Source organism: Mercenaria mercenaria, chromosome 8 (assembly GCF_021730395.1).
Source record: "Mercenaria mercenaria strain notata chromosome 8, MADL_Memer_1, whole genome shotgun sequence".
Lineage (NCBI taxonomy): Eukaryota > Metazoa > Mollusca > Bivalvia > Venerida > Veneridae > Mercenaria > Mercenaria mercenaria.
This window is the reverse complement of record NC_069368.1, coordinates 24790434-24816317: the sequence shown is the minus strand read 5'-3', so window position 1 is coordinate 24816317 and position 25884 is coordinate 24790434. Positions and strand designations below refer to the sequence as shown.

The window sequence follows — 25884 nt, the reverse complement described above, 5'->3', positions numbered from 1 at the left end:
CTTGAGTTCAAGGTAAGACTCGATGAGACAAATAAGAATATGCATTGATAATATCAAGCTAAGTAAAGCAAAATTATATAGTTAGATTATTATCATGTGCTGTTTTTTAAAAGCGCAACCTTTAAATATATTTTTAGAGGTAATAAGTCGCACCAATGCAGTTAAGTTTTTAATTATATGCTTCTATTCAATTTTGTTTAACGTTTCAGGGCCCACGTTTTCATCACAGTTGCTCGGGAAAAATGAGAAATGACTGTATCGCGCCAACGAAATGTTCTTATTAAGGGGTTTTAGATGTGCGCAGGGAGAGAACAAGAGTGACTGCAACCGAATAAGTACCACTTAGTAGAATGGGACATCGTTTAAATCTACACTAGAAAGTGGTTCAGGATTTAACATTTGACTAATGTTCAGATTTTGCTGGCAAATCTTAGTGCATCCAATTACATGTTAAAACTCGTAGTGAGCTTGAACAGTGGTAGAACAATTTTACTTGCTATATAAATTATTTTACTTTTCTTAAACTGTTCAGTCAATGAAAATGTTGTTGTATAGATTATTTAAATTTGGAAATTTTACTGATTCTTTATTTAAACCATTACACAGTTGAAGCCGTTGTGACACAAACATACGCACATACACTTCCAAGACAAAGCAATATTTCATTCTCCTTTTATCAGCTAATGATATATACTTACTCGAATCAACGAAAGTAGATTTATTACTTGATTGTAGGAATTATAAATTTTATACACACTTATACGAGTATAATGATAGCGTTTCATTAACTTTGGACGTAATTCTTTATAAACTCAACATTTAAAAAATGAAATTCACCTTAAGTTTCATTAAGATCGCATATCTGACAAATTCGTTCCACACTGTATGCCTGAATTTTCTTCGACCAACAAGTAGTGTACATCACTATGTCACATATTCTCAACAAAGTTCTGGTTATATTCAGATACGACAGGGAACCCTAAAATAATTACATAACTTTTGTGGTAATTATATTGTGAAAGAAAAACGATAAAGACGATTCGTAATTTATTATCACATATTCTTAAATACACAATACCCTCAACAACAAGGTTATTATGAAAATAAAGGTGTTTTATTTTGAACGGCCGTTTGTTTCATCCACATTCTGAATAGACGACAGCAGCTTTCTGTGGACAAAAATGTCAAAGAATATGTCAACATATATAGAGGAAGGAATAACATGAAAAAGAAAGCTCTGAATGCTATTCATAAGTTACCGTAAAAACCAGTTATTGCCATGATATACACCATGTACATGTTTTTGTAATTATGAAAATTATAAAGAGGTTGAAGAGGAGTTTCACTGTCTACCGCATGCTTCAAAATCAGCAAACATCAGAATATAATAACTCTTGAAACCATTAAACTGGAAAATGTTGAGGTTTTGCACAACTACACTTATTGGAGAGAGGTCTGGTTATCAAGACCTCTCCATAGATAGCAGGGTACACTTCCAATTTTGGCCCCCGTCAATATTTGTTATAAATAGAACTTTTTGGATGTCTGTAAATTAAGGTGAGAGATAATGATTATTAATTCTTTAGAAAATTTATACAGCCGATACATGTAAAATTCTGATGTCGGTTGGAAAACTAACTGCTGGAAGCTTTGTATGATCAATGAGACACCATTTCGCGGAAAAATTCAAACCACGGAAGGGTTCTGTGCTTGTTGATTGATACTCAGGAACAATTTCGCTATTTCGTGAAAAAACGAGCTGGATGGGCCCCCATTCCTTTTATGTCCTGACGTTCAGTAAGGACTATTAAAATGATAAATGCAATAAAATTGGGCATTGTTCTTGCAGCGGGATCATTGCAGGCTGTTCAAAACGTGCATAATTGATGATTTTGGCATGCTATTTTTCATGGATGGTGTAAACCTTTCAGTTTGATAACTTTCTTTATTCTTGTATGAGAATCCTGATCTGGCCATTAATTAAAAGCACAAAACATGCACGCAATTTATAAAATGGCCACCCTAATTCTGCTCATAAGTGAAGTGCAATATCGCGACTCACTACATGTAAGACCGTCCGTGCCCAAAATTTTCGCATCTAAGTGTACCCTGCTACCATAGTGTTGGCTTTCAAACTAGGAGGATTTAGACTAATCTACAAATTTTACGGCGTTAGATTTCACTTTCTAGCGCAAATTACGGTGAGCCAGTCTAAAATGGCCCAATGCGCTTGCGCACAAGTAAGGTTTGAAATCCTCTAAGACGAAAATAATTGTTCGTTTTAAATAAAGAAATATAGTGTAATACTATTGTTACAAATGTTGGAAACGGTTCAGTTATTAACAAAAAATTAGATAATATTTACTATTCTTTGTTCGCAGTTTTCAAACTTTATCATTATAATTCATATCATTTCGCATTCAAATGTAGTTCCGTACCAGTGAAAATTTTTTAAATAAAAATGATATTTTCACTGTTTGAAACAGTGAAAATATCAATTTTATTTCACCGATAAATTTCAGTACAATACCAATAAAAGTAAAAGTAACACAATCAAAAAGAGGTTTAAAAAAATAGCATAAATTTACTTTAAAAAGCAGTATCCGGAATTCCGCTAGAATAAAAGATCTATACCCCCTATTATAGATAATAAATGTTGCAAAAAAAACAATGTAAACAATATAATGAATCAATGTTTCAAATAAAATAGAAAATAAAATTATTACACACGAAAAAGGAAACCCTCTTTATGATGGACACGAAGGGAATTTTCAGTGATCTCCGACACAAATTGCATTCTTTTCTTCACTTTCAAATTGATTTCTTTCCTGCTTCTTTATTTTACTGAAACTTATTTTTCTCGTTTGCGTTGTTTAATCTGATGTCATTTTTTATTGGCCAGATATTTAAAAGATAAAAAATTGAAATTTTGCAAATCGAAAGGAAAAAATCTTCATTTACGACATACACTGCCCAATGCACTCAATAAAGCCATCACAAATACTCCGCGCGGAGAATAACCTAATTGTTGATCATGATGCTGACAGTTCGGCTGTATGATTTCCGCATTGTGCGCAATACTTTCTCATTCACAGAGTGGTTTGACATGATCCGCCAATTATATATTGGGCATTGCAGTGATTTCCCTTGCCGCTTCTAACAAACTCCAACGCAGCGATCTCCCTTGCCGCTTCGCTCATTCGCGCAAGGGAGATCACTGCGTTGGAGTTTGATTCGTATCACTTGGATCATTCGGTCATGTAAAGGTGTTGTAAGTTATATTTAGACCTCGTCGGTAATTTACATAGGGGTCATTTTACAACGTTGAAAATTGACCTCCTGGGTCATTTCAACGTTACACCGCCATTACATGATAGACTTATGAAAATCTACATGTATTGAAAAAAAGAATGTCTTATCCAATTGGGCTCAGTTTCAGTCCTGTTATATTAATCAGAGGGACCTCCGTGGCCGGGTAGTTAAGACGACTGACTTCAAATCACATGCCCCTCATCGATGTTGGTTCGAGTCTGATTCGGGACGTTGAATTCTTCTAGCTGGCTTACGGAAAGTCCGACGGTGGTTCTACCCAGGTGCCCGCTCTTATTGTGAGAAGCAGACAAGAATTCTACATTCAAATGAGAACATACTCCTTAAATGTCTAGCTGACACGGAACCCCAAGCTGAAAGGGGATGGGTCATGGGATCCGCACTCCCGACACACTCTTGATTTACAGATATATGTGAAATTCTTCAATCACATTGAAAATGACACATCACCAGTCACCTTCACGATAATGGACCCTATCCAGGCGCGAAGGAAGGCTTCACCAAATAGGCGAGGGGTATAGACGTAAGCATCTAGGGCAGAGCCCTGGTGTGTGTGGTGGGGGGGGGGGGGGGGGGGGGGGGGGGGGGGCAGGAGGGCAAAGCTGCCTCCAACCCCCGGTGAAAATAAAATTGGTTTGCAGAAAATTATTTAATATTTAAAGCTCTTATTGTTGATATTTTCGATCAAAATTTTACAATTTATGGTAATTGAAGAAACCTTATAAACATATACGAATTTAAAGCCATATAATTGTATAAGCCAAATTTAGACCATGATTTTAAAAATTTATAGACAAATCCTTACACCCATGTTAAATTTCGGCAAAGATAGTCACTGGTTTTTACGAAATCATTTTAACTATGATTTTAGCATAGCATTTTAAAGATAATTTTACATAAATAAGTCAGAAATCTGAGTCTTTGTGTTTTCGTTTTTCGGCAAAGGCCGCTCTGATTTTGTCAAATGTTACAAATTTTATCAAACTTTATTCAATTTTAACAAATTTGAACAGTTAAAATTTAATCTAGATAAAACTAATAGAAATGGCCTCAAAAATAACCTTATAAAGGACCCAATCAAGAATATAACAAAATAAACATTTTTATAGTTAGGCCAGCATTCTTTTATATATATATGTATGTGTTAGGGACCAAAATTTAATGTTGAAATGTTGGCAGGGTCAATTCTCAACGTTGAAAAATGACTCATGGGGTCAATTTTCAACGGGGTCAAAATTTAATGTTACACCGGCACAGGTCAAAGGTATCGTCATATGAGATACAACAAATGAGTCCGAAGCGCAACTAATGGTCAAAGTCTATCAGTCGTGGGATTTAATCGGCATTATTGTCACTTCTCGGGGGTGTTTTAACAGGAGAGAAAACGTATGTTAACAGAGAGATTCTCGCGCTCACGTGCTGTTATGACACCTTTTTATATATACGCGTTCCGTGGCAAAGCATAAACGTTTTACGGCCCCAAAACGGATAATTGAAAAGGAAATGACGTCAACGTGAAATAAACAAAAAACAACGTAGACTTTATATCGCGCATTTCTTGGGAATTTAATGACGTTGAGGGACAATATATTAATTTACCTGGTTTTAGGGGTTTTATGCTAGAATAGCGTTATAACATCTTCAGAATCCCTAACGGGCTCGGGTACCAACCAGTCTCTCGGGATTCTGCAGATGTTATAACACAAAAACATGCGTTATCCCTACATTTGTGTGAACTTTCCCAAAAACATAATGTACTAATAAACTTTAATAATGTGGCAGTTGACCTCAGTACAATAACACTGTGTATTTTCCAATACAGGTAAATCCAATATTTGCTTTACAATAGATCTATGACAGGTTATCTTTGAACACCCCTGGACTTTTTGGACTCAACTGCCACATTATCAAAGTTTATTAGTAACATGCAAAAATCTCAACTTGATCTCATTTAGGAAATCGCTACACAGAACAGTGGTGCGGTGCAATGACCCGGCAACTTAAATGAACTCGTACAAAACATGTTTGACACAGTCTTACACAATTCACTTAACCTTTGTGATTTAATCAACGCGTTGTTCCCGAGGCACTGTTTATGCTCAGTTCACTTAGCACGTGACTTTCGTGACAACATATTGTTATTGTTAGAGCAAGCGCGGGTTTTCAGAGAGGGGAGTCAACAAAAAGGTATGTATTTTTTTATTCTCTGTTTTCTTTTCTATTTTCTTTCTATTGTTGTCGTTATTTCTTTTCTCATTTCTTCCGTTAAACTTGTAAGTAATTCATTTTGTGGTTTTCGCCCATCTTTACCTGTGATTATCGTTCAAATTCCTGTAAACGCAAGAAACTACTTCTAGAGAAATATCTAATACAACAGTTTGTTTTCTTTACACTGATTATAAAGATTGATTCCAAAGAATATTCATTAGCTTAAATGTATTTTACTGGGGGTGAAAAGCCAGTCGTTCTCGAGATTTTTTCAGAACGCATTCATTCCGTATAGGGACCGATGCCATTATTATGCACAAACTAGATAGGTATGATGGAATTTCCGCCTGTACGTTTTGCTATTGCCTGAAGTGAACGGTTGCTATGGAAACAATCAAATTATTTATTGTGCCCGTATTTTTTACTGGGAACATGTTTTAAGTCTTATTTATTTGACTGTGACAACAGCTTGGCATCCAAGAAAAATTGTGCAAAAAAGGGACGCATGACGTGGCATACAACAGACTATTTAAATTGAAAATTAATTTGAAAATATTGATTTAAAATAAAGTTACATACTGTTCTATTACACCATATGTTGTCAAACCATTATAGACAAATAATCGTTAATTGGTTTATTTTAAGGCCAACTTTTAACGTTAATCTTCTGATCATATCCTGGAATACAGATTCCGGGTCTTTCTATCGATTGCAAAATATCATACAAGTATAAACACATATTTTAAAATTGCCTTCATAGCTTTAACTGCAAGTGAGACGTTTACGTTTAACAAATCATGTTTTATTTTTTGCAGTTTTCCAGGTTGCTATGGTGGCATTATTGCATAGATGAGAGACCATCCATGATTCATACACAACATCGACTGACGTGGTTTCAGATTTGTTGCAGGAAGGGTGTGTATTTTTCCCCTTTTCCTTTTTGTTTGAAGTTTTTAGCTCGTCGGATTTTTGAGAAAAAGTCTACGCGGTATTGTCGTCACTTGATCGTCAGCGTCGGCGTTTGTTAAATTTTTGTTTAGATACGCCTTTTCTGATAAACCTTAAGAGCTACAGCTTTGAAACTTTGCGCACTTGTTTGTCATCATTAGATGACTTTGTAGGCCAAGAACCACAGCTGTGATATGCATTCTGTCAAAATTATGGCCTTATTTGTACTTAAAAAAATTGAGTTTCTTGGTTAAAAGTTTTGTTTAGGTCCCCCTTTTCTTAAAACTATACGAGCTACAACTTTGAATCTTTGCACATTTGTTTATCATCATTAGGTGACCGTGTGTACATACAGATCATGGACTTAGGTGTTGTCAGAACTGGAGCATAAATGGTGTGTATGTTTTCATATTTTCTTTGTCATGATTGTCTAAGGTACCCCTAGAATTAATATAGGTTTCTGTTTTTAGCTCGACTATTCGAAGGATAGTCTAACTATTCTACTCACCCTAGCGTCGCGTCGGCGTCACACCTTGGTTAAGTTTTTGCATGCAAGTACATACAGCTATCATTTAAAGGCATATAGTTTTGAAACTTACTTTTTCTTTTTCTAGGTCAATTACCAACCTCACTGGGTCAAGTCCCATAACTCTGACATGTATTTTGAGCAAATTATGCCCCCTTTTGGACTTAGAAATTCTGGTTAAAGTTTTACATGCAAGTTACTATCTCCAATACTAATGCAGATATTGAATTGAAACTTCGCATGTGTCTTCGGGGTTATAAAACTAGTTGATAGCAGCAAGTCCAATAACTCTGACCTTCATTTTGGCCAAATTATGCCCCCTTTTGGACTTAGAAAATCATAGTTTTGTGTGCAAGTACATACAGCTATTACTAAAAGGCATATAGATTTGAAACTTATTTTTTCTTTTTCTAGATCAATTACCAACCTCACTGGGTCAAGTCCCATAACTCTAACTTGTATTTTGGGCAAATTATGCCCCCTTTTGGACTTAGAAAATCCTAGTTAAAGTTTTGCGTGCAAGTACATACATCTAGTACTTAAAGGCATATAGATTTGAAACTTATTTTTCCTTTTTCTAGATCAATTACCCACCTCACTGGGTCAAGTCCCATAACTCTGACATGTATTTTGAGCAAATTATGCCCCCTTTTGGACTTAGAAAATTCTGGTTAAAATTTTACATGCAAGTTACTATCTCCAAAACTAATGCAGATATTGAATTGAAACTTCACGTGTGTCTTCGGGGTTATAAAACTAGTTGATAGCAGCAAGTCCCATAACTCTGACTTTCATTTTGGCCAAATAAAGCCCCCTTTTAGACTAAGACAATCCTGATTAAAGTTTTGCGTGCAAGTGCATACAGCTATTACTAAAAGGCATATAGATTTGAAACTTATTTTTTCTTTTTCTAGATCAATTACCAACCTCACTGGGTCAAGTCACATAACCCTGACTTGTATTTGGGGCAAATTATGCTCCCTTTTGGACTTAGAAAATCCTGGTTAAAGTTTTGCGTGCAAGTACATACAAACTTATTTTTAGCTCGACTATTCATAGAATAGTAGACCTATTGGACTCGCCTATGCGTCGGCGTCGGCGTCCGCGTCCGCGTCCCGATTTGGTTAAGTTTTTGTATGTAAGCTGGTATCTCAGCAACCACTTGTTGGAATGGATTGAAACTTCACACACTTATTCACTGTGATAAACTGACCTACATTGCACAGGTTCCATAACTCTATTTTGCTTTTTTACAAAATTATGCCCCTTTTTCGACTTAGAAATTTTTGGTTAAGGTTTTGTTTGTAAGCTGGTATCTCAGTAACCACTTGTGGGAATGGATTGAAACTTCACACACTTATTTACTGTGATAAAGTGACTTACACTGCACAGGTTCCATAACTCTATTTTGCATTTTTACAAAATTATGCCCCTTTTTCGACTGAGAATTTTTTGGTTAAGGTTTTGTATGTAAGCTGGTATCTCAGTACTCACTAATTGGAATGGATTGAAACTTCACACACTTGTTCACTGTCATGATCTGACATGTACATAGCAGGACCCATAACTTTATTTGCTTTTTTTTTCAAAATTATGCCCCTTTTCAACATAGAAATTTTTGGTTAAGTTTTTGTATGTAAGCTGGTATCTCAGTATCCACTAATGGGAAAGGATTGCAATTTCACACACTTGTTCACTGTGTTGATGTAACTTGCAATGCAAAGGGTCAATAACTCAACTTTGCATTTTACAAAATTATGCCCCTTTTTCAACTTAGGAGTTTTTGGTTAACTTCCTATATGTAAGCTGGTATTTCAGTATACCCACTAATGGGAATGGATTGAAACTTCACATACTTGTCCACTGTCATGAGCTGATAAGCACTATGCAGGTTCCATAACCCTATTTTGCTTTTTTACTAAATTATGTCCCTTTTTCGACTTTCATATTCATTCAATCGACAAGGCTGTTGAATAGTCGAGCGTTGCTGTCCTCCGACAGCTCTTGTTTCTTTTTCTATATCAATTATCAACCTCACTGAGTCAAGTCCCATAACTCTGACATGTATTTTGAGCAAATTATGCCCCCTTTTGGACTTCTGGTAAAAGTTTTACATGCAAGTTACTATCTCAAAAACTAATGCAGATATTGAATTGAAACTTCACATGTGCCTTCGGGGTTATAAAACTAGTTGATAGCAGCAAGTCCCATAACTCTGACCTTCATTTTGGTCAAATTATGTCCACTTTTGAACTTAAAACTCTTTTGATATTTAACCTTCTTAAGTAATATTTTCCTGCTTCTGGGACAATATTTCGAATAGCCGAGCTTGACTGTCTTACGGACAGCTCTTGTTACACATAACTTTCTGTTTTTTTCCCTAAATACTAAAATGGGTAGCCACGGAAACACACGTCTAGACAATGAAATAAATAGATGGCAGCCGTTCAGATGTACAAAGTTATACAGCAGATTTTGGAAAATACAGGGAGTGTACATATATGTTTACTTTTTCTTTTTTTGTGGCAACACTTTGATACATTTGTTTCTGTTTTTACACATGCCTTTCTGTATCTTCTGTATCTATACACACAATTGCAACAGGGTTCCATGGAAACGTGTCTCTACATCTAGGCAATGGTATAATTGATGGCCGACGTTCAGATGTACAAAGTTATACAGCAGATTTGGAGCATAAAGGGTGTGTATGTTTACGTTTTTAGCACGACTATTCGAAGAATAGGGGATCATCCTACTCGCCCCGGCGTCGGCGTGAGCGTTAGCGTTAGCGTGAGCGTCACACAAATGTTAAAGTTTGCGTACCACCCCAAATATTTTCAAAGTCCATTGAGATAATGCTTTGATACTTTGCATACTTGTTTACCATCATGACCCCAGTCTGTGAAAAGGAGGAGGCAACTCTATCAAGCATTTTGACTGAATTATGGCCCCTTTTCGACTTAGAACATGCTTATTGTAATGTTATAGATTTAGTCATAGCTTATATTATACTATCAAGCACTGAGAATAGTCGAGCCACTGACAGCTCTTGTTCTTTTTTGTGGCAACACTTTGATATACTTGTTTCTCTTTTTACACATGCAGTTTGTATCTATATACATAATTGCAACAAGGTTCCATGTGTCTCTACATCTAGGCAATGGTATAATGGATGGCCGACGTTCAGATGTAGTAAGTTATACAGCAGATTTTGGAGCATAAAGGGTGTGTATGTTTACTTTTTTCTTTTTTGTGGCAATACTTTTATATACTTGATTCTCTTTTTACACATGCCTGTTGTATCTATACACACAATTGCAACAGGGTTCCATGGAAACTCAAAAAGCTCAAAAAGTATTCGATATAAATTGATGAAACCTTGCATGAGTCTTTATCATGATATGAACTTGCGCACCGCCTATTTTTCGTCTGGCTCCGCCCCCTATTTTCAGAGTTATGGCCCCTGAAATAGTCAAAAATGCACATTTTCACCTTGTGACACGCCTAGCTCAAAAAGTGTTTGACATAAATTGATGAAACCTTGCATGAGTCTTTATCATGATATGAACTTGCGCACTTCCTATTTTTCGTCTGGCTCCACCCTCTATTTTAAGAGTTATGGCCCCTGAAATAGTAAAAAATGCACATTTTCACCTTGTGACAGGCCTAGATCAAAAAGTATTTGATATATAAATTGATGAAACCTTGCATGAATCTTAATCATGATATGAACTTGCGCACCTCCTATTTTTCATTTTGGTCCGCCCCCTACTTTCAGAGTTATGGCCCCTGAAATAGTCAAAAATGCACATTTTCACCTTGTGATGCACCTAGTTCAAAAAGTATTTAATATAAATGATTGAAAACTTGCATAAGTCTTTATCATGATATAAACTTGCACACCTCTTATTTTTGGCTGGCTCCACCCCCTATTTTTAAAGTTATGGCCCCTGAAATAGTAAAAAAATGCACATTTTCACCTAATTATGTGCCTAGCTCAGACAGTATTTGATGTAAATTTATGAAACCTTGCTTGGGTCTTTATCTTGATGTGTCCTTGCACACTTGGCATTCTTCCTGAGAATCTTGCATTTATTACAAAGTTATAGCCCTTGAAATAAGCAAAATAGTGGATTTTTTTATTGTGATGCTTATAGCTCAAAATGTATATGGCCTAGGTAATGAATCCTTTTTTTAAAATGTTTGTTGAGGCTATACCCCATTAGGACAGCAAACATATGAATAAGTTCCCCCTTTTTGTGACAAATGTACCAGCGGGGGTGTTGAGGCTATACCCCATTAAGACAGCAAACATTTGAATAAGTTCCCCTTTTTTGTGACAAATGTACCAGGGGGGGGGGGGGGGGGGGGGGGGCAGGGGGACACCCTGTGTCCTACAGACTCATTCTAGTTATTTTTATGTGGCAACAAATTTGATATACTTGTTTCTCTTTTTACACATGCCTCCCTGTATCTATACATTTAACAGGGTTACCGTGAACACTTATCACCACATCTTGGCAATGGTATATACAGTGATATATGGATGACCGACGTTTAGATGTACGAAGTTTTACAACGATTTTGGAGCATATAGGGTGTGTGTGTTTACTGTTTCTTACATGTGGCAACACTTTGATATACTTGTTTCTCTTTTTACACATGCCTTTCTGTATGTATACACGCAACAGGGTCACCACGGGAACGTACCGCCACAAACACATATAGACAATGACTGACGTTCAGATGAGCAGATTTTAGAGCATATACGGTTAGTACATGTATGTCTACTTTTCCTTTTATGTGGCAACGCTTTGATACATTTGTTTTTGTTTTTAAACATGCCTTTCTGTATTTATACATTCAACCTTAACAGGGTTACCATGGAAACGTACCCCAATATCTGGGCAATGGTATATTGGATGAGCAACGTTCAGATGTACAAAGCCATACAGCAGATTTTAGAGCATATAAGGTGTGTATGTTTACTTTTTTTTTGTGACGTCACTTTGATATATTTGTTTTTCATTTTACACATACTCCTCTGTATCTATAAAAACAACAGGATTACCGTGGAAACTAACATCTACATCTAGGCAAAGGTATAAATGGATGACGACGTCAAGATCTACAAACAGCAGTGAGAGAAATCCTGCAACCGATAACGATCACGTGGCAAACGCTTAGCTTTAAATAGTCTAAGCTTTTCTATGACCCGTAAATGAATTCAGGCAAAACTTGAATATAAACAAACATCTGTATGTGCTGTTATTGAAAACTCAATCTACCTTGCATGTGTTTTGCTGCGTAATTCTTGGTGTTCGGTGTTTGCTGTTTTGTTACGGATTTGTTTGGTTATTTGATGGTGTTTGTGGTGGTTTTGGTGTTTGTTGTGGTGTTTGTGGTGGTGTTTTGGTGTTTGTTGTGTTTTTTGGTGTCTTCCATGTGGTCTTCTCGGTTGTATTCGATTTCGATAATGTTTTCGTTGTTTTGTTAAAATAGGCTTTTGATGCGAATTGTTTGTCGCATTGGGTTCCGTTACAAGATGATTTTCTTTCTGCCATTAGCAATGTATTATAACTAGATTTATTGATGTACACAATTAAATATTGCGCTGTGATTAATTTGTTTTACGTTTCCCATCAGTTTTAGATAGCTGCAAAGACATGTCATGAAATTTGCAGACGACAGATATGGGGTGCAGGCGAGATCTGGGTTGAACGCGCGAAAGCTGCAAAGACATGCCATGAAATATGCAGACGACAGACATGCGGTGCAGACGAGATCTGGGTTGAACGCGCGAAATTGTTTTATTTTATTTCTGCGTTTTACTCTTTTTGTTTTATATTTCTTTTCTCTACTAGAATGCTGGGGTATGTATACTAGAAGAAAAAAGACGCAGACGGACATGGAGATGCAGACCAAGCAAAATGTGCGTTTCTCTTCATGATGAACAGGTAGTATATTGCTACTTATGTTATCCTTTTTTGTATGCATCTTTTCAACCTGGTGGCTGATGATAACAAGCACGTGTGAATATATCATGTTGTAGACAATGCAATGGTTTAGTGGATGGTGCAGCTATGGTACAAGATATTGACTACAAGCACGTGCATGGATGTCATGTTGTAGATTTCACAGTGGTTAAGTGGATGCTGCATCTTGATCTTGATCCTTTTTCTGAGGTATGTAATTTTTTTGACAGGTACAATTAGATTATTTCGTTTGATAGTTTTTTTTGCAGTTTTCATCCCGCAAGTTACGCACATACATTTTCATTTTAATAAATTTTCTATAAATTTTCTATTTTCTGGTTATCGTGTGGGCGTACATGGTTTCAATTTTTTTTTTATTTTTAACTCATTACTGTTAATTGTTAGATAATGACTAGTGCATAACTTTAAACCTTAAGAAAGCAAAGAACTATTTTTCTCGTAGTAATTCTGGAACGTAGGAATGTGCCTTCAACTTCTTGCTATGGTGAAAGTGAAGTATCGGACAAGAAACACAACTATTCGAATGAGAAACTCAGGCTATCAGACGAGGAACCCGAACTATCCGACAAGAAGCAGTTTCCTGTACCATACACGTAAGGACTTGCTTATAATTTAAATTGCACTTTGAATATAGGTGGGTAAATCAGGTTAATTACACCAAGTAGGTTTTCATGATTGGTGTATTTGTACATCGGGCTCTTTGCTGTGTTGCGGTCAAAACAGGCAAGCGTTTGCTACCGTATAAGCCTGAGACGTGGGTCGAATTCGTGATTTTTGGTATGTGAGTTTGAAATCCATTTTCTTTTTTAAACCGTATCAAAGATTTTAAAACATATCACAAATGACGCCACGCATCCAACGTGAAATGTGAAAATATTGACGTTTCTTAACGGAGTTTATAACTGAGTATGTAATTGAGTATGTAATAAAAAATTTCAGCACTGTTCGATTGGTCAAGATAGAGAGGTTTTAGTGGAATTCAGCCCTTGATGGACATATCGTCTGTGTTTGCCCTGTCCTGTGTGGACAGAGAGCTCTTCCACACCTCATGCAAATATCAGAATCCGCGAGGTAGGCGACGAATTTATTCAGGTAAAGAGAAATGTAACTTCGTAACGTTTTTTCTATTAGTTTGAAAGTTATTTTATCTGCTTTGTATGCAGGTGATGAATTTAGGTTCCATAAACATGGCATTGCGGAAAACAATTCTTCTGGCATGTATGTATTATATAAATTATTTTGCCACATAAATTCGTGACGATGTGCTCACCCGGCTATAATTGTAGATCATTAGACTCCTTGTTTTTAGTTGGTGATTCAAATCCCGATTTGACAGAATTTTGACCGCAGTTTTTGATGAAGTGCGGGTACTAGTTAGAAACCAGCTAGCAAAATCTTGAAAATAAACATGATTTCAAAAACTACTTTCTATGAATCTGTTAAGTGAATTCTGTTTCGCAAGTCACTCTGAAGTTCAGACCTTATTTGTATTTATGTCACCAACGGATGTCCAAGAAATATACACATTGTTATTTGCAAATTGTTCATCTCTAAGAACTTTCAGATGGATTGAAAATATCTGCCCGTCCGTCAGTCCGTTAGTCACATTTCTTGTATACTCAACTGCTCTTACAGTTTATATCTAACTGAAATATACTTAGTATACACCGTTTACATTGAAATGCGCATATTGTGGGGATTTTCATGTAATATTCTTTTGGGGTAATGGCCCTTTTTCGGACTTTGAAATGTTACATCTATATCAGAACATTGTGTACCCAAATGCTCATACAGTGTCTACCCGATTTAAACGAAACATGAAGTGGACATGTGAATTATCGAAACTTCCATGTCTGATTTTCTGCTCGAGTTATGACCCGTTCTCGGACGTCGAAATTTTACAACTACATCAGAACACATTATGTACTTAAGTCCTACAGCTCAAATAAAACTTTGTAAACATCAGCTTGAAGAAGACATTTGCTTTTTTTCTGGAATTTGGTGTCCGATGTTGTTTTTTTTTTGAGTTTTGCCTCTTTTTAAATTCTTAGCATTATTCTATCGAATATTTTCAGGGGTCATGTGTCATACAATTTGGACATCATTTATACAATTTGAACATCATTTTTTTTGTTCTCTTTAGACATTTACTGACGACAGAAGTTTTATCTTGATACATTTACACTGTTTCATTGTTTGATTTTTAAGTCATTAAGTTTAAATATTGGCCACCAACTTTCAGCAAAACAGTTTCCTTGAAGTGAAAGAATTCAACGACCTCGAGCGAGACTTGAACCCACGCAGATATGTGCAATTGCCTATTATTAAGCGATATGTCGCATATTTTCATTGAATTGCACGAATTTCGCTTGTTACTGTTATAAGTATGATATGTTTTTCAGGTTTAAAACGACAGGAAGACAGTGTTTTACATTGTTGAAAGACAAAGAAAAAGAATCGATTCCAGAACCTGTGTTTGTTGTTTTCGGCAGTTGAGGGGAGAGTTCGGTGCATGCCAGATACTATCTGTAAGAATTTTATGATTAATTTTGTACCATTTATTCTGAAATAGCTTGTTTTAAACACAGTTATACAAATTATGTAGAGAGCTATCCTACTCGGCATACGTGACCATTCTTCTAGTTTCTTGGCAAAAGTTTTTTTTTTAATTTTTAGCTCCACTATTCGGAGAATAGGGAGGCTATTCTACTCGCCCCGGCGTTGGCGTTGGCGTTGGCGTCGGCTTGAGCTTTCTTGGTTAAAATTTTTCGGCAACCTTTGTTTTTCTGTCATATCTTTGTTAATCCCCCGCCACAAGTGGTGGGGGTTATAGGAATGGTCTCCGTCCTTCCGTCCGTCCGTCCTTCCGTAACACTTTCGTGTCCGCTCCATATCTCCTAAACCCCTTAAAGGATTTTAATCAAACTTGGGTCAAATGATCACCTCATCAAGACGATGTGCAGAACTCATGAGTCAGCCTTGTCGGCTCAAGGTCGAGGTCACAACTCAAGGTCAAACGTTTGAGCCTTCCATTTTGTGTCCGCTCTATATCTCCTAAACCCCTTGAAGGAGTTTTATAAAACTTGGGTCAAATAATCACCTCATCAAGACGATGTGCAGAATTCATGAGTCAGCCTTGTCGGCTCAAGGTCAAGGTTACAACTCAAGGTCAAACGTTTGAGTCTTCCATTTTGTGTCCGTTTTATATCTCCTAAACCCCTTGAAGGAATTTAATAAAACTTTGGTCAAATGATCACCTCATCAAGACGATATGCAGAACCCATGAGTCAGCCATGATGGCTCAAGGTCAATGTCACAACTTAGGGTGAAAGGTTTGAGCCTTCCATTTTGTGTCCGCTTTATATCTCCTAAACCCCTTGAAGGATTTTCATCAAACTTTGGTCAAATGATCACCTCATCAAGGTGATTTGCAGAACTTACGAGTCAGCCATGCCGGCTCAAGGTCAAGGTCACAACTGAGGGCCAAATGTTTGAGCCTTCCATTTTGTGTCTGCTCTGTATCTCCTAATTCCCTTGAAGGATTCATATGAAACTTGGGTCAAATGATCACCTCATCAAAGCGATGTGCAGAACTTATGAGTCAGCAATGCCGGCTAAAGGTCAAGGTCACAACTCAAGGTCAAAGGTTTGAGCCTTCCATATTGTGTCCGCTCTATATCTCCTAAGCCCCTTGAAGTAATTTTATAAAACTTGGTTCAAATGATCACCTCATCAAAACGATGAATCAGCCATGCCGGCTCAAGGTCAAGGTCAGATCTTAGGGTCAAAGGTTTGAGCCTTCCATTTTGTGTCCACTCTGTATCTCCTAAACCCCTTGAAGGATTTTCATCAAACTTGGGTCAAATTATCACCTCATCAAGAACTCATGAGTCAGTCATGTCAACTCAAGGTCAAGGTCACAACTCGAGGTCAAATATTTGAATTCTGTATCTCCTAAACCCCTTGAAGGATTTTCATGAAACTTTGGTCAAATGATCACCTCATCAAGACGTTGTGCAGAATTTATGAGTCAGCCATGTCAGTTCAAGGTCAGGGTCACTGCTTAAGGTCAAAGGTTTACCCTTTCACTATCCATAGCAGTGGCGGGGGATTTAGCTGTCTTTCAGACTGCCTTGTTACTATTGCTTATATCTTACTGTAACTTCACATAAACATTGTCCAGCATATAAACAAAGTATATGCAGGGGCTTGGCCCATTATACCCAAGGTCAAGGACACCAATATGTTATACTTAAGTTATGTTTAAGGTTAAAGTTTTTCGGCAACCTTTGTTTTTCTATAATACCTTTGTTACTATTGCTTATATCTTACTGTGACTTCACATAAACATTGTCCAGCATACAAACAAAGTATGTGCAGGGACTGGGCCCATGATACCAAAGGTCAAGGTCATCAAGGTGTTATACTTAGGTTATTTTTAAGGTTAAAGTTTTTCGGCAACCTTTGTTTTTCTGTCATATCTGTGTTGCTATTGCTTATATCTTACTGTAAGTTCACATAAACATTGTCCAACATACAAACAAAGTATGTGCAGGGGCTGGGCCCATTATACCCGAAGTCAAGGTCACAAAGTTGTTATACTTGGAATTATTTCCATGTTAAATTTTTTTAAAGCTTTGTTTATAGACATATCTTTGGTTCTTTAAAAGATAATGACTTGAAATTAAAATATTTCTTTATAATATGTGTTACAATCCCCATAACTCTAATTGTATTTTTTACAGAATTATGCCCCTTTCATACTTAATTTTGTTTTGGCAACCTTCCCTTTCTTGATGTTACTTTAGTACAATATAAGATAAAGACTTGAAACTTGAAATGTGTCTTTATCATCATCATCTGCATGAGTGGTAACAATCATCATAACTCTAATTTATATTTTTGACCAAATTATGCCCCTTTCATACTTAATTTTTTTTGACAATCTTCATTTTCTGGACATAACTTTGATACTATATAAGGTAATGACTTGAAACTCAACATATACTTTTACCATCATCATCTGCATGTGTGATAACAATCCCAATGACTCTAGTTTGTGTTCTTGACAGAATTATGCTCCTTGGTGTATCTTCCTTTTAAAGTAAAGGTCTCTTTTTGAGACATATATTCATTTTACTATCAAATCGCCGGATAGTGGAGCGGGCTGTCTTACGGACAGCTCTTGTTCACGTGACTCAAACCTAAAACATCACATCATAAGGTCCTGGCACTAATCCGTCATAAATTCTCTCATCGTTTTAGTTAATTATTCTTATGCCCCAGCTGTCGAAGACCCGGGAGGCAGATATAATTTGAACTGTCCGTATGTCACACTTTTTTCAGATTTTACATCCTCCTGCAGTTCCCTTCGAATACAAATGAAACCTTTTGGACTTCACAATGACAACCACGTCTGTACTTTGTGTACCAGTTCAGATGAAGCCCAGTATTCATCAACATTAAAATAGCTATGTGTGCATTATAGGAATTTCATGTTGTCTATACTTATGCTCCTTTTTATGCCCCCGAAGGTGGGCATTATAAAATCGCACTGTCCGTCCGTCTGTCCGTGCGTGCGTGCGTCCGGTAAATTCTTGTCCGGGCTGTAACTCTTCCATCCATAGAGGGATTTTGAAATAACTTGGTATAAATGTTCACCATAATGAGACTAAGTGTCGTGTGCAAGACCCAGACCCCTAGCTCCAAGGTCTAGGTCACACTTAGAGGTCAAATGTTAACATGGTCTGTTTCGTGTCCGGTCCATAACTCTGCCATCCATGAAGGGATTTTGAAAGAACTTGGCATAAATGTTTACCATAATGAGACGACGTGTCTTGCGCAAGACCCAGATCCCTAGCTCTAAGGTCAAGGTCACATTTACAAGTCAAAGGTTAACAGGGTATGTTTCGTGTCCGGTCCATAACTCTGCCATCCATGAAGGGATTTTGAAAGAACTTGGCATAAATGTTTACCATAATGAGACGACGTGTCACGAGCAAGACCCAGACCCCGAGCTCCAAGGTCAAGGTCACACTTGGAGGTCAAAGGTTAACATGGTCTGTTTCTTGTCCGGCCCATAACTTTGCCATTGATGAAGGGATTTTGAAATTACTTGGCATAAATGTTCCCTATAATGAGATGAGGTGTCATGTGCAATACCCAGACCCCTAGCTCCAAGGTCAAGGTCACACTTAGAAGTCAAAGGTGTTTCTTGTCTGGCCCATAACTCTGCCATTTATCAAGGGATTTGAAAATAATTTGACACAAATGTTAACCGTATTGAGAAGATGTGTCACACTTATGACCGATGCCTCTTAGGTCAAGGTCACAAAATGATATGTGATTTTTTGCGAATACAGCTGTGGCATTCTTGGGCCTACTTGGAATTTAACAATATACAGCTACAAGCTTTGAGCATTCAACTCTTCGTACACTTTCCATTCAGTTCAAACCAAACGTGGTACACTTCATAATTTAACATGAGCGTCCATGTGCATTTTTCTGTCCGCATTTTAATGTCCGATAAATGTTTTTAGTCGAGCCACTTGTTTTAACATTACAGTATTACTACTTTTGAAAATGTGTATTCATATATCCATATTCCACCCAACTTCAATACAACTTGGTTTTTCATCACCAACCTGAAGTGTACGTGCACATAATTCATAGTCTAGACTTTTATGCCCGATTATTATATTTTTTTTTGATTTCACAATATATGTATTACATCTGTACCTTCTATATCAGTTCAAACGGAACTTGGTATACGTCATCAACATCAAGTGGCTATGTGCATTTGGTTGGGATTTTAATGTATTGATTTGTTTCATACATTATATATGTCCCATTTTTGCCACTCATCGATGTTGGTTCGAGCTTACTCGGGGCGTTGAATTCTTCATGTGAGGTAGCCATCAAGCTGGCTTACGGAAGGTCGGTGGTTCTATCCAGGTGCCCGCTCATGATGAAATAATGCATATTTTCTCCAAAACCACTGAATGGATTTTTGATGTAACTTGACCTGGATGTTCCTTGCTTTGTCCTCTTCCAAAGTTGTTCAAATGGTTACGCTAAGTTGCACGTAGTACCAGAGATAACAATAGAATAATCTTCAAACGACATCCCCTAAACCGCTGTATGATTTGAAAGAAGTTCACACAAAGGTCCTTATGTATCTCTCTACCAAGATTGTTCAGATTTTTCCGATTCGTTAAAACATGCTGCCATGGGTGTGGTCATTTTCCCTATACGTATATAGCGTATGAAACTGCGGTCTGATTTTGAAATAACTTCACACAAATGTCCTTGTGTGACTTTCTCACCAAATTGTTCAAATTAATTTATTTGATTTATCAAAAAGTCTTTATGTCAGAAATAGCAGACCAGATTTTAAAATCATTGTCAGAAACTGCTGACCCTTTACGAAAATTGTACAAATATACTATTTTATAACTATTTCAAGTACATGCAGACGAGCGGTGAGTGGGGATGGGGGTGTGGGGTCGTGGCTCTTGTCAAAGTTGAATTGGAAAAATAATCAACTGTATTTGAGCCGCGCCATGAGAAAATCAACATAGTGGGTTTGCGACCAGCATGGATCCAGACCAACCTGCGCATCCGCTCAGTCTGGTCAGGATCCGTGCTGTTCGCTAACGGTTTCTCTAATTGCAATAGGCTTTGAAAGCGAATAGCATGGATCCTGACCAGACTGCGCGGATGCGCAGGCTGGTCTGGATCCATGCTGGTCGCAAAGCCACTATGTTGGTTTTCTCATGGCACGGCTCATTTGTTATTACATTGCATTCTATCAGTTTTATATAGCACACTCTAAACGTCTTCTTAGCTCGACTTTACGAAGTGTACGAAGAGCTATCCTATTCAACCCGGCTTCAGCGTCCGCGTTAGCGTCCGTTCCGCGTCAACACCTTTGTTAATATTTTGATACACTTTTACATTATCTTTGTTATCACTTGATAGATTTGCTTCAAACATTAAATATTTTGTCCTCATTATCACCCATATCATATTTCACAAGGACCATAACTTTGGCACCAATGTTTCATGAATTATCGCCCTTTTTACATAAACTTTCAGTTAAAAGTTTTGATACAATTTAACTCTTTCTCTGTCATTACTACATGCATTTTATTCCGCTTCAGATCATTTTATAAATTATGTCCCTTTTTTTTATTAAAGTATGATGCTCTTTTTCTCTATCTTATTTATTACTTAATGGATTTTATGTGATTATTCCACATAACTAGCCGCATAATATGATACATAGTGTATTACTCTTGCAGAAGGTTTCCGTTAATCGTGTCCCTTTTATACCTAGTTAATGTTCACCCTATCTCTGATATTACTAAATACATTTGACTCGGGCTTAAACACTGTAGAAAATAGTCATACACACTGGATACAGCTCTTGTTACATGTCTTAATTCATTGTTTCCGACTTTTGTGTTGAATTTTTTAGCAAGAAAGTCGACAAAGGCGCTTGCAGTAATTACATAAAAGGAGCTAATCATTACTACATGGATTTGATTCAGACTGAAAGCAGTTGTTCCACATTATCTCCAACATCATATGACACAAGGTCCATAACTCTGGTACCAATATTTAATGAATTATCCCCCACTTTTACTTAGAATTTCGGGTTAAAGTTTTGGTGCACTATCACTCTATCTCAGTTATTACTAAATGGATTTGATTCAAACTTAAAACAGTTGTTCTACCTTATCATCCACATCGTATGACACAAGGTGCATAACTCTTGCACCAATTTTTCATGAATAATGCCCCCTTTTACTTAGAATTTAAGGTAAATTTTGATGCATTTCCACTATAGTTTAGTTATTACTAAATGGATCTGATTCAAACTTGAAGTAGTTGTTCAGCATCATCACTCACATCATATTACACAAGAGCCATAACTCTTGCACCAGTATTTCATGAATTGTCTCCCCTATTTAGCTCGACTTTTAGAAGAAAAAGTAGAGTATTGCACTCGCCCCGGCGTCGGCGTCGCCGTTGGTTAAAGTTTTTGATAAAGTCAAATATTTCTGTTACTATCAAAGATATTGACTTGGAACTTAAAATAGTTATTTACTATCAAAGTCTATACCAGGAGAAACAATCCCCATAACTCTGATTTGAATTTTGACAGAATTATGCCCCTTTTTAACTTAGAAATTTTGGTTAAAGTTTTTGATAAAATCAAATATCTCTGTTACTATCAAAGCTATTGACTTGAAACTCAAAATAGTTATTTACTATCAAAGTCTACACCAGGAGACACAACATCCGTAGGTCTGTTTGATTTTTAATACAGTTATGTCCCTTTTTAACTTGGATTTTTTTTTACTGGCAAAGCTCTAATTCAGAGTCAAGCACTAAGAAAAGTCGAGCGCGCTGTCTTACGAACAGCTCTTGTTACTTAGAATTTCAGGTTAAAGTTTTGGTGCACTATCACTCTATCTCAATTATTTCTAAACGAATTTGACTCAAACTTAAAATAGTTGTTCACCTTATCACCCACATCATATGACACATGGCGCAACACTCTAACACCAGTATTTCATGAATTATTCCCCCATTTCACTTAGAATTTCAAGTTAATGTTTCACTCTATCTCCGTTGTTACTAAATGGATTTGATTCAGACTTAAAGTAGATGTAACACATCATCACCCGCATCATATGACACAAGGTGATAACTCTTGCACCAATATTTTATGAATTATGCCCCGTTTTTGCTTATAATTATACTGATTTAGTGTTTTGATACACTTTATCTTTATCTTTCTTATAACTTGATATTTTTGACACAGACACAGGCTATTGTGTAATATCTACACCCACCATTGGAGTCATTTAACACTCAAGTGACAGCTCCAGCTTCCTCAGATGTGCCCCGTTTCACTATGCAGCATCAAAATAGTCGAGCGTGCCGTCTCCTGTAACAGCTCTTGTCAGTTTTTTTTTCTCCTGCAAAGGAAGGGGAGATATATAGTTCTACTGATTATTCTGAGAAGAAAAAAATGGAAGATTTGGTTTAAGTTGATTTTACCTTTAAGTTACATCTTGAAGTATTTTTATCCTAATTATTTGTCATCATTTTCAGATTGATTTCAAACACTCTAGTGAGAAATATATGCAGAAGAAAGAACCAAGTGATAAATCCACGACAGACCTGGCACAAGCATATAGCATGACACCACTACAGCCGCCATGACAAAAGCATAGTTAAACAAATTAGACATAAGCTAACATGTATATAACTATACCTCAACGTACAAAGTATATTGGGCTATGTTGGAGTCACGCATGTGCAGTCCATCCGTCCGTCCGTTCATTTGTCCACCATGACCGCTTGGATGATTTTCATAAAACTGAAATAAATTATAAACCACATCAAGACGATGTACAGAGCGCTCAACCTAGGTCACAAGGCCCAAGGTCAAGGTTACTCATGGAGGTCAAAGGTCAAACAGCTTAGCTTCATGTCCGCTCTATATTGTCTAAACGGCTTTGAAAATATTTAGCTCGACTGTTTGAAGAATAAGGAGGATTACTGTACATCCCTTGGCGTCTGTGTCACTGTTACCGTTGCATTGTAAGTTAAACTTTTAGGACAAGCTTCTCAGTGTCACTATATCTTCTTACTACTGCCCTTATTAACATCAAACTTCACATAAGTGTTGGTCTTGGTAAGGGAAAGACATCTACATGTATTAGTTTAGGAACAAGTATCCTAAATGTCGAAGTCACTGGCTTAAATATTGTGATAGTGCTGGTTAAAGTTTCATAATAAGCTTCTCAGTTTTACAATATAACCTCACATAAGGATTGATCTTGGAACTGGCAGAAATCTTTTTGTTTAGGGTCAAGTTGCTCAAAGGTCAAGATTACTGGGGTCAGATTTTGTAACAGTGTTGGTTAAAGTCTTGTGGCACATTTCTCAATTTGACTTATATCTCATAACGTTTCTTAGAACTGGTATCCCTCATGTCCTATCCTTTTTAGCTATACCCACACTTCATCTACGTTCCTCCCGACACCCACCCAAAAATGCGTTCCATACAAAAACCTATAGTTCATGTTTCCATCAACTCCCCTACTCCGCTGTCTTCACCTACCTCCTCCACCCCATTTCACCGGACCTTTACCCTCGTCCCTAACCCCCGCCCCCTCCATAAAAATGATAAAAAAACCCCTCCTTTTCGATCTCCCACACTTACTTATAATAATAACAATATCTTGTTATACATTTTCTTTATAGTCGAGCAGACACAATTAACTCAGATCACTAGGTCCACGGTCAAGGTCACACCTAAAAATCAGAAGTCAAGATGACAACATTTTACTTTCCATTATCCAAGTGATGTCTGGGGGTATTAATCGACTTCAGTGATAGCCTTAGTTGATCAGGTGTTAGTGGCATAAATGTGTAACATTTGCTTTATTGGGGGGATAGGAATGGTCTCCGTCCGTCCGTCCGTCTGTCCGTCCGTCTGCCCGTCCGTAACACTTTCGTGTCCAGGCCATATCTCCTAAACCCCTTGAAGGATTTTCATGAAACTTGGGTCAAATGATCACATCAAGACGATGTGCAGAACTTATAAGTTTGCTATGTCGGCGCAAGGTCAAGGTCACGACTCAAGGTCAAAGGTTTTAGCCTTCCATTTCGTGTCCGCTCTGTATCTCCTAAACCTCTTGAAGGAGTTTTATAAAACTCGGATCAAATGATCACCTCATCAAGAGGATATGCAGAACTTATGAGTCAGCCATGCCAGCTCAAGGTCAAAGTCACAACTTAGGGTTAAAGGTTTGAGCCTTCCATTTTGTGTCCGCTTTGTATCTCCTAAACCCCTTGAAAGATTTTCATGAAACTTGGGTCAAATTATCACTTCATCAAGACGATGTGTAGAACTCATGAGTCAGCCATGTTGGCTCAAGGTCAAGGCCACAACTTGGGATCAAAGGTTTGAGCCTTCCATTTTGTGTCCGCTCTGTATCTTCTAAACCCCTTGAAGGATTTTCATGAATTCTTGGTCAAATGATCACCTCATCAAGATAATGTGCAGAACCTATGAGTTCTATGAGGCTCAAGGTCAAGTTCATAAAGGTTTGAGTCTTCCATTTTGTGTCAACTCTGTATCTCCTAAACCCCTTGAAGGATTTTCATTAAACTTGGGCCAAATGATTACCACATCAAGAACTCATGATTCAGCTATGTCAACTCAAGGTCAAGGTCACAACTCAAGGTCAAAGGTTTAAGCTCTGTATTTCCTAAACCCCTTGAAGGATTTTTATGAAACTTTGGTCAAATGACCAACTCATCAAGATGATGTGCAGAATTCATAAATCAGTCATGTCAGTTCATTGTTAAGGTCACAGCTCAAGGTCAAAGGTTCAAGTTACCCGTTCACTATCCATAACAGTGGCGGGGATTTTAGCTGTCTTTCAGACTGCCATGTAATAATTGATTTTAGGATGGGAGATATTTGTTTGTTTCAGTGTAAGATCGACAATCATTTTAAATACATCTCGCGAAAATGTAAACTCTAGTGTTCAAGCGTGAAAAATAATCAGTTTTACTATAAATCAAAGAAATTTATATTATGCAATTAAATATATGTGTACTATTAATCAAAGAAATTTTATATTATGCAATTAAATGTATGTGTACTATAAATCAAAGAAAATTTATATTATGCAAATAAATATATGTGTACTATAAATCAAAGAAATTTTATATCATGCAACTAAATATATGTGTACTATAAATCAAAGAAATTTTATATGATGCAATTAAATATTTGTGTACTATAAATCAAAGAATTTTTATATATGCAGTATAAATATATGTACA

At 36.9% G+C, this 25884-nt stretch overlaps 2 long non-coding RNA genes across 2 annotated transcripts; both read left to right on the top strand.

The window, feature by feature from the left end:
* Positions 1–6168: 6168 nt before the first annotated feature.
* On the top strand, positions 6169–9789 carry LOC123565818 (uncharacterized). The gene is made up of 3 exons (XR_006689248.2): positions 6169–6453; positions 6822–6880; positions 9617–9789. It is a non-coding gene; the product is annotated as an uncharacterized LOC123565818 (long non-coding RNA).
* Positions 9790–11522: 1733 nt separating this feature from the next.
* Positions 11523–25685, top strand: LOC123565819 (uncharacterized). The gene is made up of 4 exons (XR_006689249.2): positions 11523–13601; positions 13948–14100; positions 15411–15536; positions 23134–25685. It is a non-coding gene; the product is annotated as an uncharacterized LOC123565819 (long non-coding RNA).
* Positions 25686–25884: the final 199 nt, after the last annotated feature.